Genomic DNA, 7200 nt, shown 5'->3' with positions numbered 1-7200 from the left:
CCCGACACGGCACCCCGACACCGACACGACACGCCGACCCCCAACACCTCCCGAAAAGGTGTTCTTTGGCCTTCCAGAGGCCGACGGGGTCATATATTTGTGAATTATTAGTTAGGTCATATATTTTTCGATTTTGTTATGCAAAACATCATATATAATTGTGTTGATTGGGTAGTTTAAATGTGTAGTTGTTTATGTTGTACTTGATGACGATACACTTAAGTGATATTCATATTATTATCCATGTCGGTACTTTTTTTCATGTTGTACTAATTTCGTTTATTCTTTGTCATGGCAGGTGTTGAAAGATGGTGGGCACTGGTCCGGAGCGCGTCGAGGCCCCTTCTTCGTCGGCGTGTAGTGTGAGGTCTTCCATTTCACACGCACCTCTCCGCCGAGCGTTGCTGGACAGTATGGCGACACCGTCGGGCCCTTCTTCGTCGACCGCGGTGCCCAGCAGGGGACGAGGTAAGAAGAAGGGCCGAGGTGGAGCACGTGGTCGCGGGAGAGGAGGTAGGGTGACTCTTATGGCGCCTTCCTCGCCGCCGCCCCCAGCTGTTTCACCCGAGCACGTGACTGCTAGGGTGGACTCGTCTGAGGAGGAGGCTACACGGACTCCGGTCCACGAGCCTCCGGTCCACGGGTCTTCGGCCCACGAGCCTCGGGTCGACGGGCCTTCGGCCCGCGAGAGTTGGGCCCACGGGACCCCGGAGGAGCACACGTCTGGATGGGGTACTTGGTCGGGTCAGCCTGAGGATGGCGGGGAGCCGAGTGGCCATGCTGATGATGGCGGGGAGCCGACTAATTTTGAGGAGGAGGGGGAGGAGGGGGGCAACGTCTACCAGCGTGGTGCTACACGGCTCCCGTCCGTGCCGGCGACCCACAAGCAGAGGTGGTTGATTTTCGCTGATGGGGAGAGGTAAGTGCATTTAATCTTTTTGTACCTTCTGCATTCACGTTTCTTCAAATAACTAATGCGTTGGCCTTGTCATGCTGCAGGGGTTGGGACCACCATGAAAGTGTCCGCCGGCCCAACTCCGTCCTTGGAGTTCTGATTCGGCAAAACTTTCCGGGGTTTGTCACATTGCCTGGTGAGGGTCGGCTTCCAAAGGTTGGATTGAGTTGGGAGCACTACTTGGCTGCCCCGGCCCCGCCGGGTGAGATTATCGCCGGTGTCTTGTGCAAGACGAGGGCAGACATGGTGATCAGAAAGTTCTGGGTAATTTCTCCTTTACACAATTAAAAATCTTCAACTAGCTAGTTATTAATTGTACTAATCAATATTGTCTCATTTGATTGCAGACATTCTACAGGTGTGAGGAGGGATACGAGGAGGAGGCGGCAGATGTTATCCACAAGGAGTGCAAGCGCCTACTTCAGAACTTACGGCATGAGGCTCGGGTGCAGTCTGTTCGAGACTACTACGCCGACCGTGGTATCAAGAAGTCCAAGCGGGAGTGCCGCGATAAGTTCTTGAGTAAGGAGAAGTACATGAAGGTAATTCTTAAGGCCTTGTACTTAATTCCTTCATTTAGTAATTCATAGCTGTAGCGCTGAAGTTTCTATTTGCTAACTTAGGCCCCTCAGAGATGGTGTGCGGATCGGATGGATTGTTGGGAGGTGTTGGTCGATGGGTGGTGCTCAAAAGAATGGCGGGCCACCCACAACGAGGCCAAGGACAAACGTGCCCAAATGGAAGGTGTGCCACACCACCAAGGCAGCTCCAACTTATTTCAGTACGGGCGGAACTGGGTATGTGGTTTGCTTCATGATTCATGCAATTAATTCATCATGCTAGCTTTAGCCCTTTAATTACTAATTTACTTTGTTTCTCTCTTTCAGGCACGCTACAATAAGGCGGATAAGGTGCCAGAGGTGTACGACCTATATGCCATGGCCCACACTGGCTCTTACAAGAAAGTCAAGGCATTCTCTGCGTCTGACCTCGATGATCCAAAGAACTTCACCAACATCTCCGCCCACGACAAGCTCGTGCAATATAAAGATCAGGGGAAGGCGAGGAAAGGGGAGGACTTTAACCCGAGCCAGGGTCCCATTGATACAGAGTTGCTGATGATATCTGGTGGCGGGAGGTCCCATGGCTCCATAGCCATGGGAGATGGACTTATCCGTTGTCCTAGCACTCTCCCGGAGATCAAGGCGCGCCAGTCGAGCTCCGCTCCTGAGATAAGGCCTCGTGAACGGCCAGTCCAACTCGCCATCAAGGTTAGTTATACGTACTCAGCTATCTTTCTCCATTACATTGTGTGCGCTTCCATCAATGATTACAAATGGTCATGTGAGTGGTGTTGTAGGCTGCTATACAGAGTGCGAGAGATAGAACGGAGAAACTTCTGGCGGAGGCGGCAGAGAGGTAGCGGGAGTTGGAGAAGAGGACGACAAAGATGTTGGAGGAGGAGAGGGCACGGAATGACATGCAGGCAAGGGCCATGTATGAGCTCCTTGTGGTAAGTTTCTTGTGCAGATTACTTGCTAGTCTTAACATTTGAGTCTCATTACTAACTAGTATGACTCTGTTGTGAAAACCAAATGTGCAGTCTGTGTGCGAGAAGTCCGGTCAGATCGCTCCGCCGATGCCAGTGATTGCTCCTGGGAGCACGGTGAGTTTAATTTGAATGGACATTACTTGCTAGTCTTAACATTTGAGTGTCATAATGCTAACAAGACATTGGAAATGATCTTTGGTGCAGCTTAACTCCAGAAACGCATCGCACGATCGTTCTCCAGCTACCGGCACGAGCCAGCCCGCTCCTACACCTCCCTGATCACGGTAAGTTTCTCTAGACTTAGACTTAGCTTTATTTCCTCCAATATGCTTACCATAATGACCTAGAGTTAGCTTCTTTTCCTTCAAAATGACTTAATAAGCTTACTTATGTCAAAAATTGCATAATTAACTTAGTTAGCTCATAAACGATCCATTTTACCTAAGTTAGCTCTAATATGACTCATTTTACCTTAGTTAGCTTACAAGTGATCCAATTTATCCAAGTTAGCCCTAAAATGACCCATTTTAGTAGATTAGCTCGTAAATGATCCATTTTACCTAGGTTAGCTTTAAAATGACCCATTTCACCTAGGTTAGCTCCAAAATGACTCATTTCACCTAGGTTAGGTCCAAAATGACCCATTTCACGTAGGTTAGCTCCAAAATGACCCATTTCACCTAGATTTGCTCCTAAACGATCAATTTCACCTAAGTTAGCTAAAAACGATCCATTTCACCTAAATTAGCTCTTAAATGATCCATTTCACCTAAGTTAGGTCATAAACGACCCATTTCAACTAAGGTAGCTCATAAAAGCTCATAAATGATCCATTTCACCTAAGTTGGCTCAAAAACGATCCATTTCACCTAAGTTAGCTCATAAACTATCCATTTCAACTAAGTTAGCTCATAAACGACCCGTTTCAACTTTGTTAGCTCATAAATGATCCATTTCAACTAAGTTAGCTCATAAATGACATATACTTCTTGTTCTAGTCTTCTTCTTGTTCTAGTCACCTATTTCTAACTTTATTATTTACCATTTGTAGATTTCATTCACTTCATGGAAGCTAGCTTGCTATGATGGAGTGCTTGCTTTTCCTTTGATGAAACTTTGCATTGTATCTAGCTTGCTATGATAGAACTTGCTATCTTGACGAAACTTTGCATCATAATATGTATATGGATGGAACTTGCTTATGTATGAACAATGTGTATGGATGGAACTTGCTTATGTATGAACAATGTGTATGGATGAAACTGATGTGATATGTGATATGAAACTTATGTGTTGGATATGTGATATGGAAATATATCTATATATGTCATATATATTTGCTGTGAAAATTGTTGGATTAAAAAAAACAGAAAAAAAGAGACAATATGCAGGCTCTTTGCCATCTGCCACCGACGGCAAAGGGCTCTTTGCCATCAGCAGCGGACGGCAAAGAGGCCACGTGGCAGGCAACTGTGCTTCCTGGGAGGCTGACCAATTTGGTTAGTTTGCCATTAGCCGCTGACGGCAAAGGCTTTGCCATCCGCAGCGGACGGCAAAGGCCTGCCGTTAACCACCTAACGGAGTAACGACACATTTATTGCCGTCCGTCTTCTTTGCCGTCCGCTGCTGATGGCAAAGGCACCTTTGCCGTTAGCTGCCCGAAGCAGACGGCAACGCAGCTCTTTGTCGTCCCCTACTTTGTCGTCCGCGGCTGACGGCAAAGGTCTTTGCCGTCCGCCATCCATGCCTTTGCCCTCCGCCGTGGCAGATGGCAAAGTAGCAGATTCCTGTAGTGGCAGGTGTGGGTGAGTAGAGGGATGGCTAGGCCAGCGATGGGAGTACGGTGGGGCGGTGAGGCCTGCGCGGCAGCACAGCCGGCCGTGGGGAGGAGGGAGCAGGCAGTCCCGCTGGCGCTTGTTTGAGCGGCTGGAGCAGGAAGAGCAGAGATTGAAGAAGCACGACGGCCGTTGGATGGACATCCAACAGTCACTGCTTGTGTGTCAACCTTTTTTTAGGAAAGCCTCAAATCTGTGGAAAACAGCATACAACCCATCTGCCATTATTTCTAATAATTTACAGCCCATTTGCTAATTCTTAAGGTTTTTTTGGAGCCCATATTCTTTTTGTTAGCATTACAGCCCATATTGTGGCCACGGTTAAAAAATTGTACGAAATTTTGCATATTTCGGTGCGGTCCGGACTGTTTTTAATCCCGAAATTTTGACTCACATTCAAACTTATTTTAAAAATAAATGTATACCAATATAAAATCCAACAAATTCTCCACGCATAAAAATTAATGTAATTTAAAATCTCGAAATAAAAAAAAGATATTTGAAACTAATTGTCGGTTTGATGTGTTTTAAAAATGTACAGCCCATTTCTCATTACTGATGGGCCATTTTCTCGGCCAGCCGAATGAAAGTTCTCCTCGTCTTGAAAGATTTGCAGCCCAACAAGCCTGACAAAGTGACTTACTTGGCAGGTCACAAAAAAACTAGGTTGTGACCGTGGACCCAGCTGTCAACCTTATTTTGCATATTTCGGTGGAGTCCGAACTGTTGTAATCCCGAAATGATAAACATTTTTTTAAGAACTTATTGATTTGCCAAAAAAATCGTTTTGTTTCTGTAAGCAAATAAGACGTGGGACAATTGAGGTTGTTTAAGGGAAAACCAGTGGTAAAAAATCAGCGTTGGGTGGGAAAAACAACAAAAATAAGGATGTAAATATGAAAAGGGAATTTTATGTGTTTTTAGTATAATGATACATGTATATGAACTAGTAAAACTATAAGTAGAGATTAGAAAACGGATGTAGGACATTAGTTTCAAGAGGAAAATAGAACTGGGTTGTGTGTTTGATTCAGTAAAAAAACTGTCTGTGGATGTTGTAAGACAAAATATAACTAACGCTGGCGGGCCAGAGGCCAGTAGATACCTGCTGGATCTTTGTGCCCCGTTGTCGTCATGGGCTGGGCCTGGTAAAAACAAAACCAACCCCGGGCAGTCTACAGCCCAGTTGAAACTTGCTCGACCTGAAAAACAGTATACATGCTCAATAAATGAGAGAATTCTCCAAGTACAGACTGATAACTGGGATGCAGCACGGATTTTTTTTGTCGTGATAATAAGTGCATGCACTTGTTTCGAAAAAATTGGAGAACTGGGAATTCGAATGGTAGGTGCTTATGCTACCCATCAAATAAAATCAGGTGCCTGAAAATTCGTTTCGAAACAAATGATTCAGCTTTATATCCATGTCGACCCTTGGCATGATGGTTGGAAGCAAATGCAAGTTCATACAAAAAGATCGTTAACAACAATACCAACTTGCGGACGACAAGGTAGTACAACTACCAATACAAAACTAACTTATAATCTTTTTACTCCTGGCCCTAGTGTTCGTCTGGTAGAAAATCTTGCAGAGGACCAGCTCCCGCTCCTTCTCTTGCTCCAGGTCCCCGAGGTGGTACTGGTGCATCACCCAGTTGGTCCTCTACTGGTCAAAGTTCTTGGTGGTGTGCAGCACCAGAACCTTTTTTGCTGCCCGTCTGCCGGCCGTTAACCATCACCAGCAAAGTATTGCCGGTCTTGTGCCACATCGCGTGCATGCGGCACTCCAACTGTATCTTGCGACGGGTCCACGTGCCCCTTTTGTACGCCCTGGAATTGCGCTGGAAGAAATGCTTCCTTAGGCCACTCAGTGTGATACTTGCAGTATTGTGGAATACAGGTTTTAGTGTACGTAGTTGGCATTTTCATAACATCTTTGGCATGTTGCATTCACTTGTTTCACTTTTTATTAACTGACAAATTGTAATTGCTTCATCAGGTCTGCGTCTGAAAAGAAAAATAGAGCTACAAACAAAGGAATATGTTTGTGCAAGTAGACGGCCGATCGGTGTCTTACCTGGAAGTTTCTCAGGTTGGGTGTAGCATATGCCATGCTCGCTGTTGATGGTTGGTATGAACAAATCGATGAGAGACTAAAATCTCGCGCTGTCAGCACTCACTTTGCCAAGGTGCTCGATCAGCTCCTGATCTGTGGGATCAAACTTGACGCCAGCCGGCAGCACCGGCCAATCCTTCTTCGACTTGCATCGGTAATTACAGTTATATGGTACTCGATGTATGATCAATCGACTGTTTTAAGTGAATGATGAAAGATTTCGACAGATAAGTGGTACTCAAAATCTGAAGTCCAAAATACCCGAACACGACGCCAGGATTTTTGTGTCACCTCACGCGCAGCGTGTTGTCACGTCAATTCAATGTGTGGACATGATGAATAATTTGACCGACGTATACTAGTACTGCTACTGTACTACTTACTAATCGTATTTAGTGTCACAATTTATACATAGGTTTAACTAACAAGTACGCACTTGAAGCCTAACTGATATATATATGTATATATATATAGGGTGGGTCTATTATGATAACACCCTTAAGACCTTATTCTGATAACAGTAAACCTTATTCTGCTAACACCCGCCCCGCCCCGAACCTAACACTAAAAATAACCGCCTGCCCTCCCTGAAAGAAAAAACAACCACCCACCCCACCACTTCCTCCCCACCCACCCCGACCACTTCCTCCCCACTATCCACGCCACCCCGCGGCGCCCGCCGACCACCACCTCCCCACGCGCCTCCCGGCGGGCCAGCCACCCACCACCTTCCGACGCGCCG

The sequence above is a fragment of the Triticum dicoccoides genome, chromosome 4B (assembly GCF_002162155.2).
Source record: "Triticum dicoccoides isolate Atlit2015 ecotype Zavitan chromosome 4B, WEW_v2.0, whole genome shotgun sequence".
Classification (NCBI taxonomy): domain Eukaryota; kingdom Viridiplantae; phylum Streptophyta; class Magnoliopsida; order Poales; family Poaceae; genus Triticum; species Triticum dicoccoides.
Note: the sequence above shows the minus strand (reverse complement) of the source record.